At 38.0% G+C, this 12,147-nt stretch overlaps 1 protein-coding gene across 1 annotated transcript in view; it reads left to right on the plus strand.

The window, feature by feature from the left end:
• Nucleotides 1–2,611, plus strand: part of LOC127662785 (lateral signaling target protein 2 homolog) — a 25,254-nt gene extending 22,643 nt beyond the window's left edge. Inside the window, exon 14 of the mRNA XM_052154125.1 lies at nt 1–2,611. This exon is cut by the window's left edge and continues 746 nt beyond it. The gene's annotated coding sequence lies outside the window, so the exon portion shown is untranslated.
• Nucleotides 2,612–12,147: the final 9,536 nt, after the last annotated feature.

A 12,147-nucleotide genomic window follows, 5' to 3' on the forward strand; every position in this document is an offset into this window, starting at 1 on the left:
CTCATGTTGTTTCAAGAGGAGATTTTAAACTGTATGTTTGTCTCAGTCACCATTCACTTTCATTGCATCTCTTTTCCATGCAGTGAAGGTAATTGGTGACAGAGTCTGACATTTTTAACCTGGTTTGAAAAGACATGAGGGTCAATAAATGATGACAGAATAAAAACAACATTGGTGAACTATCCCTTTAACACTAACTGCACCATCAGTGATGCTTTCGTGACATAATATAGCACAGATAACGGTTTTTGTTTTTGATTGTTTTTTGTTTTCTGAAAATAATGCTGCTTTTTGGGATTAGTTGAATGGCCAAAAAAAAAGAAACGTGTGTGTGTGTGTGTGTGTGTGTGTGTGTGTGATATATATATATATATATGCTGAAAGTATGATTTTATGCATCTTCCAAATAAGAAGATTCTCTCTTATTCCTCATGCCAATGAATGTGCAACATTGGGTTGTTCTTTTCTTTTTTTTTCTCTCTCCAGTAACTTATACCGAACTGTAAAGTTTGCCTTTTACAGCAGTGTGAAGTATGGGAGCCTTTGGCTTTTCCCTCTGATACAAAAGAACACTTTAAAGCCCCTACCTCATCTCTTCTGATGACTTTCTTTCCCCTTACACCTTTTCACACTTGTTTTTTTTTTTTTTTCCCTCATCCATTGAGAACACTATAAAGTGAACAACCACTACTTTTTATCTGTAATTGTAAAAGTTAATCAGATTTTAACATGTATGATCAGGTACTTGTGCCTTTTAGGCAGTTGCTCTATTAACACAAGTCTGAGATTGAACCATTGATAAATGTGCTGCATAATGATTTTTGACCAAACAGTACTAGCTATTACAAAATGCACTTTGTGTGACAAATGGCGGCACATTGAAATTGACTGTAAGCAACGCCACACTTGATGATTTATTATGTGTAATGATCTAAAGTTATAGTTTTAAAATGAACTGAATATTGCACCTGATTGCAGATGGTTGTTACTGACTAAATTGATCTGAGATCTAACAGGCTTCTAGTACAGTGTCTCATTTTCTTGCATGCATCCGGTGAAGTAACATTTATTAAGTTGACCAGGTAGACTAGTAATATTGTGAGTTACATCACGGTTAATTCTGCTAGCTGATTGAATCTATTTAATTCTTCTTTCTGATAATTGATAATAGTTAATACCTCTTTTTGTCTCTTCGATTTTACCAAGTGTTTATGATTTGTGTTAATGCTAAGCATTCCTCTTTTTTTTTTTTTTTTCAAGCCTATCCTGATATTTTGTATTCTCTCTCATTACATTGTGTTTACAAGACATTCACAAGAGCTTCTGTACCACAAAATGTACCACAGTCTAATCTATGGGGAATACTACAAAGCGTAAGAAAACACATTCATCACATTTATCAAGCTAACCAAATAATAAACCTCTGGATTTTAGTTTCGTGTTTGCACTTTTAGATGGTTCTAGTTTTAAAATTGCCAAAAGAGCAAGTTGTTTGTTCTGTACTTTTACTTTCTCATGTTGTAGAGGTTGTTTTGGAGAGGTTTTCATATTTTGCCACAACTTGTGCTTACAGGTTCAGAGGTTTATATTGTTAAATGCCCTTTACAAGTTATTAATTCATATGCTTTAAGAAGATAAGCTGATTCTTTTCAGATTTACAACTAGAGGAGCCACTACAGCTTTAGAGTGCCTGTCTGCCTTGTCCTGTACTGAATTTATTCTCCTGTATTGTGAACCTGTCCATGAGACCTGCTTTTTACCCCACATGGCTTGTGATTCTTCAATACCATTATTCATTGTAAACGCATCAATATTAATAAGGTTTAACATGCACCTTTACCTGCATATAACACCTATAGTCCACTGAATAGATTATAGTACCTTCAGTATTGGGAGACCCAACAGACACTGGAATCAGTTTGCAGTTGCACAGTTCACAACTAAAATAGTCTTCATACTTTAACTCATTAAAGCTAAAGGATTAGGATTCCTTATCAGCAAATAATATATGGTCTTGTATACAGGTTTTCTTTCTAGTTAATGATGTGATCAAGTATAAGTTTGCCCGTTGGGTCCATTTTTTTTATTTTCCTGTTTGCTTCCTTTTTTGATATCATGACTGTTCCTCAGGAATGGCTTGATTGTACATTGGCATGATACTGAGGAATTGATTTTACAGCTACTCTCTGAATGTATTTTAGTTTGGTGTGGGATGGGTAGTCAGCCAAAAGTTGATCACTTCCTCGGATGACCAGTGTCTGCAGACTCAACTTTCAGGCTGTCATTTGATAAGCTCACTTTCTGATTTTTACCCTCTTCCTATCCTCATTCTTTATCAATGTCTTTTTTTTTTTTTGTTTTTTTTTTGCTTTTGTATTAATTGAAAATTAGATGCGAGTCTTTAAAATTATACAGATGTTTTATTTTACAGAGAGCAAAAATAATGAAATTATATGTGTATAAATTTACTTTTTTCTGTATAAACTGAATCACAGTGAGAGAATTTACACTTATTTATTCAAAGCTTGTTCTTATTTTATAATGGCCGGTTCAGACTAATAAGATGTAAAGAAGAACTTTTCGAAGTCTACAAAGTATTTATGTCATGCAATGAAAGTAATAAATGACTCTTTTCTTTACATAACTGGCAGTGTCTCCTAAATTTCATTTTTTGGGTTGCCATGGTCATGAAAATGAATATCAATAACATAACATCTTAAAAATAATGGGCATTTCTGTAGTGAATATACTTTTATTTGTTATGCATGGCCTTTAAAATATTTAATTGACTAGATGTTGAGTAAAACTTGCTTGTAATTCATAGTCATGTCTGATTTGTGAACAAACCGGTCCGTTGAGTCTGTTCTTTTCAATGAATCTGTCAAACTGATTCAGAGATTGCTCTGATTTATTAGTCAAATTCATTGTTCAAAAGGTTTGGGAATTCTGTATTTTGTTCTCTGATTCCAAATAAGATGGAAAACAGTTAAAATCAGCAGACAAATGTGTTAGTTTATTTAGAGTTTACACACCCTCATTGAAATTGCAGTTTTCAAACTGTCAAGCATTGAAGGCCTACTCCTTAAATTAGATCAGGTATCTAACAGTATCGAGTTCCACATCAGTGCCATTGTTGCACAAGTGTGGCATACACATTCATAGTAATGGGGCTTGCATTTTTGTTCTTGCTGAACCATGAACCATAAGAGAGAGGTTATTGTTTGAAATGATATACAGAGGTAGAACGCTTTTACCACATGATGTAATTTTGAAATGGCTATAAAGAAAATCCTTAATGCATTTGTCTGTGTCCAAGAGAGACATCCTGATCTGTACAACATGCTGGTCGCACCACTTTCATTGGACACTTTAATGAAGATGCAAAACTCACTGCACTCCAAAAAAATATCATGGACAGTGGTTCCCCGTGTTTGAAATGAGCTTTCTTAACTCATACTTTGTGTAGAGAGAACCTAATGGGATTGGGTAAACCCAACAAAATTAGACAAAATAACATTCTTTTATTTCTTTATGTACTAGCTAGTGACTGCAAATGTTAGCATACTAGTATGAAGCACTATAGAGGTGCAGTTTGTTGATTATGTTTAGCACAGCAACCACTCAGTGAAGAGAGCATTAAATACCATGTGCCATATGTACCTGTTCTCTTCCTAAGCTCAAGCTCCACTCTTCAACAATGGGAACCCCCAAAACGCCAACATAACAAAACAATATTTTAAATTGCAACATAATGAATGAATGTTCGTTACACTTATTTAGCGCTTTTCTGACACTACACTCAATGCTTTTTACATAGTGCACAGGGGACTCTCCTCAACCACCACCAGTGTGCAGCATCCACCTGGATGATGCAACGGCAGCCATAGTGCGCCAGTACTCTCACCACACACCAGCTGTTGATGGAGAGGAGAGAGTAGAGTTATAGAGCTAATTAATGAATGGGGATTATTAGGGGGCCATGATTGATATGGGTCAATGAGGGAATTTGGCCAGGACACTGGGGTTACACCCCCTACTCTTTTCGAGAAGTGTCCTGGGCTTTTTAATGACCACATAGAGTCAGAACCACTGTTTAACATCTCATCTGAAGGACGGTGCCTTCATATATATATATATATATATATATATATATATATATATATATATATTAGTAGAGTGTCCCCATCACAATACTGGGGCATGAAGACCTACATCGCCCACAGGGTGAGCACACTCTGCTGGACTCCCTAAATCCACTTACAGCAGCAACCTTAGTTTCCAATAACAAAGCATTAAACACCAACAAGTATCTTTATCTTGTACAAAAGCACACAAAATAACACTTAATTGTAACCTTTACACTCCCTATCGAGTCCTATGCAAAGCGAGCTGGAAACTTGAAATCCTCTGCCCAGTTTAAGTTAACCAAACAAAAATAGTTATGTCACAAATTAATTATAGTAAAAAAAAAATGTTTTAATTGAAATAAAGTTCACATGGTTACATGTTTTTTTTTTTTTTTTTTTTTTTGCATAATATGAGCAAGGGAAGATTTTGTAAACCTAACTATAGTCTACTTTTTTCTTTTGGGGGGGTGTGCCATTCAAGAAACCTGTATTTAAAGCTTCACTCAGTATGTTTTTGTTCATGTCATCTTGGACTCTGACACCTAGAGGCCTGGATGCAGCATCATTCAAACACACTTTTCAGTTGCTGATGCCATTGTAAAAAATGCCATAATCACAGTAAGCCACGATGAATGTAATCTATGAGTAAAACTGTCCAATAACAGGGTTGTTACGGAAATTAAGTGAGTAGTTTTCACTCCATGTAGAAAAGGGCACCTTTTATAAGTTAACTGACATGGAGTCATCATCTCATGTGAGAGGTCATGAATTTATATATATATGATTAAAAATCACAAAGGAAAGGAGAAGAGTAAATGTTTTAATGAGGTAATAAACTGTGTGCGCCTTTAAAGAGGATTTTCGTTTTTCAACAACAATGGCACACAACACGCACAATCAACTCAACCAGAAAATTCGATTATCAATATCCTTGAGTGATGGAGGCAGTCCTCGGTCCTAGAAAATCTATGGCCTACATTTGTTTTGTTTTTTTTAAAGGCATGCATTAGTTCTCAATAAAATTTAGTTGGTAACCAGATGAAAATCTATCTGTGTTTTTGTCTACTTTTGTCTTCTGTACATCAACAGCATATCACTGTGTCCTGTGACGAAATCAAAAGCAATTTTGCAGTGCTAATTGTGTCATGTTATGGCTCACTTCTGTTCTTTCCCTCTACTCTGTCTCCCTCTGTTGGTCGTTCTATGTTACTTTCCCTCTCCTTTCCTCCGCTCCCAGCTGTTTCTCATCTTCCCTGAGTTCCTCATTAATCCACCTGTTCCCTCTTTCCTCTGATTAGCTCTCTATTTCTCTCCTCGCTCTCACTACATTCTCTGTCGGATTCTCACTCTGTGTTACTATCTCTAGAAGCAACTACAGCCCTGTGTGTCTCTGTCCAGAGTCCTGTCCTGTTGGCATGACAGTTTTCAGTCATTTTTTTAAATAGGGTGAACACATGTAGGCAAATAATGTTTCTCTGATGTTGTTTTAAAATATAATAAATAGGCCTAGATCTCCAGTAGCTAAAATATAGTATGCTAATAAAGGAAAAATATTAAATACAAAACTAGAAATACTTCCTCAAACACGCGTTGACCCCAAAACTTGTAGGCTACACCTTTATTGTCAAAGTGGTACTTTGTACAATTATTGTAAATGTAAGTAAAAGCATAATTACAATAAAGCCTATGAAAAGCCTATAGGAAAATTTGCTTTTTTCTGGTCACAAAATGTATCAAGATATCTCTCTCTCTCTCTCTCTCTCTCTATATATATATATATATATATATATATATATATATATATATATATATATATAGATGAAAAATATAGATGTCTTTTTATTGAATATTGATGGAGCAACATAATTTGTATAAAAAATTAAAATGTAATAACAACAGAAGGGTGTTTTGATTAGAATTCAGTTTTAATAAAAAAAATATCAAAATAAATATAAAAGTGGCACATATTTGAGGTAAAAGCCCCCCATGGGGGTTTATAGTGATGTCATGTAGTTATAGGGCAATATTGTGAACTAATGCAAAAAAAGATAATGCTTATTCAAAATAACCACTCCAGAAAAGGATTAAACATTTTCTTTCATTTCGATTACATTTGGCATTTCATTACATCTCATATGTTCTAAACGGAACTAAAAGCTAAGGTCCACACTGCATAAACATCGCTATTAATCCACGGTTTCTTGTTAGGGTAGATCTGTATTGTTTTGGTGGGCACTACATTCTCTATGCACTTCCTGATGAAACACGTTACGGTACCTGTGTAGACCTCGATTTCACGCAATGATCTCATGGATCATGAACATTTTGCAGTCCATAGGACAAACAGATGTTTAGAAAAGTGCTGTAGTAGTTTATATATATATATACAGTGGGTACGGAAAGTATTCAGACCCCCTTAAATTTTTCACTCTTTGTTATATTGCAGCCATTTGCTAAAATCATTTAAGTTCATTTTTTTTCCTCATTATTGTACACACAGCACCCCATATTGACAGAAAAACACAGAATTGTTGACATTTTTGCACATTTATTAAAAAAGAAAAACTGAAATATCACATGGTCCTAAGTATTCAGACCCTTTGCTGTGACACTCATATATTTAACTCAGGTGCTGTCCATTTCTTCTGATCATCCTTGAGATGGTTCTACACCTTCAATTGAGTCCAGCTGTGTTTGATTATACTGATTGGACTTGATTAGGAAAGCCACACACCTGTCTATATAAGACCTTACAGCTCACAGTGCATGTCAGAGCAAATGAGAATCATGAGGTCAAAGGAACTGCCTGAAGAGCTCAGAGACATAATTGTGGCAAGGCACAGATCTGGCCAAGGTTACAAAAAAATTTCTGCTGCCCTTAAGTTTCATAAGAGCACAGTGGCCTCCATAATCCTTAAATGGAAGACGTTTGGGACGACCAGAACCCTTCCTAGAGCTGGCCGTCCGGCCAAACTGAGCTATTAGGGGAGAAGAGCCTTGGTGAGAGAGGTAAAGAAGAACCCAAAGATCACTGTGGCTGAGCTCCAGAGATGCAGTCGGGAGATGGGAGAAAGTTGTAGTAAGTCAACCATCACTGCAGCCATCCACCAGTCGGGGCTTTATGGCAGAGTGGCCCGACGGAAGCCTCTCCTCAGTGCAAGACACATGAAAGCCTGCATGGAGTTTGCTAAAAAAAACACCTGAAGGACTCCAAGATGATGATAAATAAGATTCTCTGGTCTGATGAGACCAAGATACAACTTTTTGGCCTTAATTCTAAGCGGTATGTGTGGAGAAAACCAGGCACTGCTCATCACCTGTCCAATACAGTCTCAACAGTGAAGCATGGTGGTGGCAGCATCATGCTGTGGGGGTGTTTTTCAGCTGCAGGGACAGGACGACTGGTTGCAATCGAGGGAAATATGAATGCGGCCAAGTACAGGGATATCCTGGACGAAAACCTTCTCCAGAGTGCTCTGGACCTCAGACTGGGCCGAAGGTTCACCTTCCAACAAGACAATGACCCTAAGCACACCGCTAAAATAATGAAGGTGTGGCTTCACAACAACTCCATGACTGTTCTTGAATGGCCCCAGCCAGAGCCCTGACTTAAACCCAATTGAGCATCTCTGGAGAGACCTGAAAATGGCTGTCCACCAACGTTTACCATCCAACCTGACAGAACTGGAGAGGATCTGCAAGGAGGAATGGCAGAGGATACCCAAATCCAGATGTGAAAAACTTGTTGCATCTTTCCCAAAGAGACTCATGGCTGTATTAGATCAAAAGGGTGCTTCTACTAAATACTGAACAAAGGGTCTGAATACTTAGGACCATGTCATATTTCAGTTTTTCTTTTTTAATAAATGTGCAAAAATGTCAACAATTCTATGTTTTTCTGTCAATATGGGGTGCTGTGTGTACAATAATGAGGAAAAAAAATGAACCTAAATGATTTTAGCAAATGGCTGCAATATAACAAAGAGTGAAAAATGTAAGGGGGTCTGAATACTTTCCGTACCCACTGTATATATATTGGGAGAAAATCAAATCAAAGGAGCCTTTTACCCCAGTGGGCGTTTAGCCCCATTGCACCCTACAATTTAAGATTAACTGAACAATATCAGAACTAAAGTAGTCATTTTGTGTCATCCCATACTTGTTTAGGATGTTTGTGTTGATTTTTAGTAATGGAATAATGGAAAAAAGATTGATTAGGTAAAAGTGTCCCACTACCTGTATTCACCCTACATCCAAATCAGAAGGCGTCCTATGTAGCCATACATTTAACTTCAATAAATTGAACAATACTTGACCCCTACTGTCAGTGTCAATTTATCATGAATGTTTTGCAGCAAAAGCCTCAGAATGCCATAACTATTGCCGTGTCCTGCCGAATGGAGGAGTACCTGAACCAGCAGAGCCAACATGAGATTGAGCCTTTTGCAACTGGACCTGCTTTCTCCTTCACTAAGATGAAACCTGCTCTAGCATCAGCATACTGTGTTATATTTTATGTAGTTTAGTTCATGTTTATTGCATTATTTTAGTGTCACATTTGTTACCCTAATGGTGTTTTGTTTGTGTGGGTAACATTGTGCATTGTCTCTAAATGTGTATTCATTATTGCTCCTGAAAGGGCCGCTGTAAATGAACTTTAGGTCATCATGTGAACTTTTGTAGCTACTATGGTGATTAACAACGCATTTATAGAAGTTTAGTATATCAAGTTTACAGTACGGTGTATCATTTAATGAAACATATGTCAGTGAACTGTACAATATACAGGGAAAAAAATAACATACCATAAAGCCAAAAACACAGTCACCTTATTTTATTTTTTTCCGGTAAATTTCTGGCAACAACAGCTGCAGGTATTTTATAATACATTTAATGTTCTGTTTTCTTTTTTTTATGGAAGTTTTTTCTGCATGGAGTTTGCATGCTCTCCTCGTGTTCATGTCTCCCCGACAGTCCAAAAGACATGTGGGTTAAGTTAATTGGAGACCCTAAATTGCCCGAAGGTGTGAGTGTGAATGTGTATGTCTGTGTGTGTGTTGCCTTGTGATGGACTGGCCACCTGTCCAGGGTGTTTTCCTGCCTTCGGCCCAAGACAGCTGTAATAGGCTCCAGCACTACCCGTGACCCTACGTAGAAGATGGATGGAATTTGAGTGTTAGTACAGTTTGAGTGAAATGATGACTTGAATGTTATGTTTTATGATCAACTCAAGGTGACATGAACACCATAAAATATGATGATCAATGTTAACCTCCCGCTGATCAGCTGATCCAGCACCATCCGTGCATTATTACGGCCTGGCCACGCCCTCCTCCTTGTCACACTGTACCCCTGGCAGATGGCTGTGGCTGCTCCCCTGGTAGATGGCAGTGGTGAGGACTCCGCGACAGTGCACCCCACTGTAACAGTTAAAAGGATGGGCAAGGAGGAGGCGGGAACTGGCTGAACAGTAAACATAAAGTTTAATGATATAACTCAACTTACAACAACATAAAACATAAGGACACACAGACACACATGCAGAGCGGCAGCGTACGTCTCTCTCTCTCCCGAACTGGTGCCTCTGGCTCCCCTTTATCTCGCCCTCCTGCTGATCAGCTGATTCAGTGCTGGCCGTGCACGGCCTGACCATGCCCTCCTCGTTGTCACACTATACCTTTAAGAGCAAATGTTATTAGTGCAGTATTCTTCTGTGTGTGGTTTTCCGTAATGTTTTTAGACACAATTTGATTATGTAAAAAAAATTCCACAATATCTTTTTATTTGGACAATAGTGAATTATGTTTTTTTCCCATGGCTGACAAGGGACCACTGAAAGGGTTCCTGGAATCTCTTGGAAGACTGCAACAGAAATTCTATGCCAAAGGCCATAGCATGGACTGTCCTATACGCACCTATTTGGTTACAGCTCGAAGTGCAGCTAGTTCAGGCATTCGGGCCCTCAACACCTTGCGTTCCTGGGGTCTGGAGACAGATGTAAAAACGTTCGGAGATGAAAGGGAGGAGAAAGCAATGATGCAATCAAGTAAGGCTCTTTATTTCTCTACCTTCAACACTCTGCACTCTTCTCAGAGCTTTTCTCAGTTCAATCAGATCAGTGTCACACAAACTTTGTCAACATAAACATCTCTGAAACTTCAGCTTCACAGTACATGTAAACTTCAACATAAACTCTACAGCTTCACCATAAATATGAAATAAGACACGCCAGTCACTGGTCACTCGTGTCGTTCTCTCTCTCTCTTTCTGACAGTGGCGTGGCCGTTTATATGCCGCTCTCCCCATGCTCACTGGAATTAGAGACAGGTGTTAGACATAATTTAGCTCACATGTAAGCACCCTTACCGCTTTCTCTCCGGACGGATGCTTGACCACGCCCTCGCTGCCACACCCTCTTCTTAGCAGGAGCCCCCAAAGGCCCCATGCTTAAAAAAAATTAGGACTCACATCTTCTTTGATGATCAGATGTTCCACATGGAGGGATCAGCAGAACTTGGAACTGTAGCAGCTCATGTTCCATATGGAATTGCCCAGAGGTTTCCACCAAAGACTGTGAAAGATGTAAAAAAGACATGGCAGCCAAGCAGCTGGTGTGATAACTACACCATTATTCACTGTACATGGTGTGACAAGTGATTCATTTATGAAATCTAATAAACATTAGAGCATCTTTTTCTGTTTCTATACAATTGGTCACTTAAAAAAAAGTAGTACAAAGAGCAAGGTAAAATAAATGTAGCACTGTAGAGCTTGACCAGTTGTTGTCTAACTTATAACTGCACAAGCCATGAATAAATAGGGGAAAAAATTGGCAATAAGTGCCATTATACTTTTCTTATAAGCACCTTCTCTTGCATATGTAATTATATACAACACCAATTCTGAAAATTTGGGACAGTATGAAAAATGCTAATAAAAAAAAGATGTGATTTGTAAATTATATACACCCTTTGCTATATTGAAAGCACCTCAACTACACATATGATCTTTTACCTTGTGAATTTCATTGTTTGTTTTTTTATGTACAGTAATTTCAAATCAGATGATTGCAACACTCCAAAAAAGTTGGGACAGTCAAGTGTTTACCACTGTGAAACATCACCATTTCTTCTAATAACAGTTATTAAGCATTTGGGCACTGAAGACACAAGTTTAAGTTTAAAAAGTGGAATACTAACCCATTAATCCATTATGCAGATCTTCAGCTACACAATTGTATGGGGTCTTTGTTGCATATTGTATGCTTCATAATGCACCACACATTCTCAATTGGAGATGGTCAGGACTGCAGGCAGGCCAATCTAGCACCCAATCTCTGCTTATTTGGCCAGTATGTGGTTTGAAGCTGTCCGGCAGATAATGCCAGGACGTCCCTGGAAAAGACAGTGCTGGATGGCAGTATATGCTGCTCCAAAATGTATACATATCTGTCTGCATTAATGATGCCCTCACAGATGTGCGAGTTACCCATGCCATGGGCACTGACACACCCCTGGCCCATACAGACACTGGTTTTTGGATCTGATGCTGATAACAGATTGGATGATCCTTTTCCTCTTTGGCCCGGAGAACACGGCATCTGTGTTTTTCAGAAACTATTTGAAATGTGGACTCATCAGACTAAAAAACATGGTTCCACTTCCATCTAAGAGGAGACCGAGCCCAGAGAAGTCAGCGGGGTCTCTGGACAGTGCTGATGTATGGCATCTGCTTTGCATAGTAAAGTATTAACTTGCATCTGTGGATGCACCGGCAAATGGTGTTGACTAACAAAGGTTTACTAAAGTAATCCCAAACCCATGTTCATGATATCCATTACAAATGAATGATGTTTTTTTAAACAGTGACATCTGAGGGATCAGAGATAATGCACAATCAGAAGTGCTTTTCCTCTTGCCCTTTACACAATGAGATTTGACCAGATTCCTTGAATAACTATATTGTGCACTCTAGATGGTAAGATGGTTTTAGGAGGCTCCTTATATATGGTAATGATCTG

This window comes from Xyrauchen texanus, chromosome 22, assembly GCF_025860055.1.
Source record: "Xyrauchen texanus isolate HMW12.3.18 chromosome 22, RBS_HiC_50CHRs, whole genome shotgun sequence".
In the NCBI taxonomy this organism is placed as follows: domain Eukaryota; kingdom Metazoa; phylum Chordata; class Actinopteri; order Cypriniformes; family Catostomidae; genus Xyrauchen; species Xyrauchen texanus.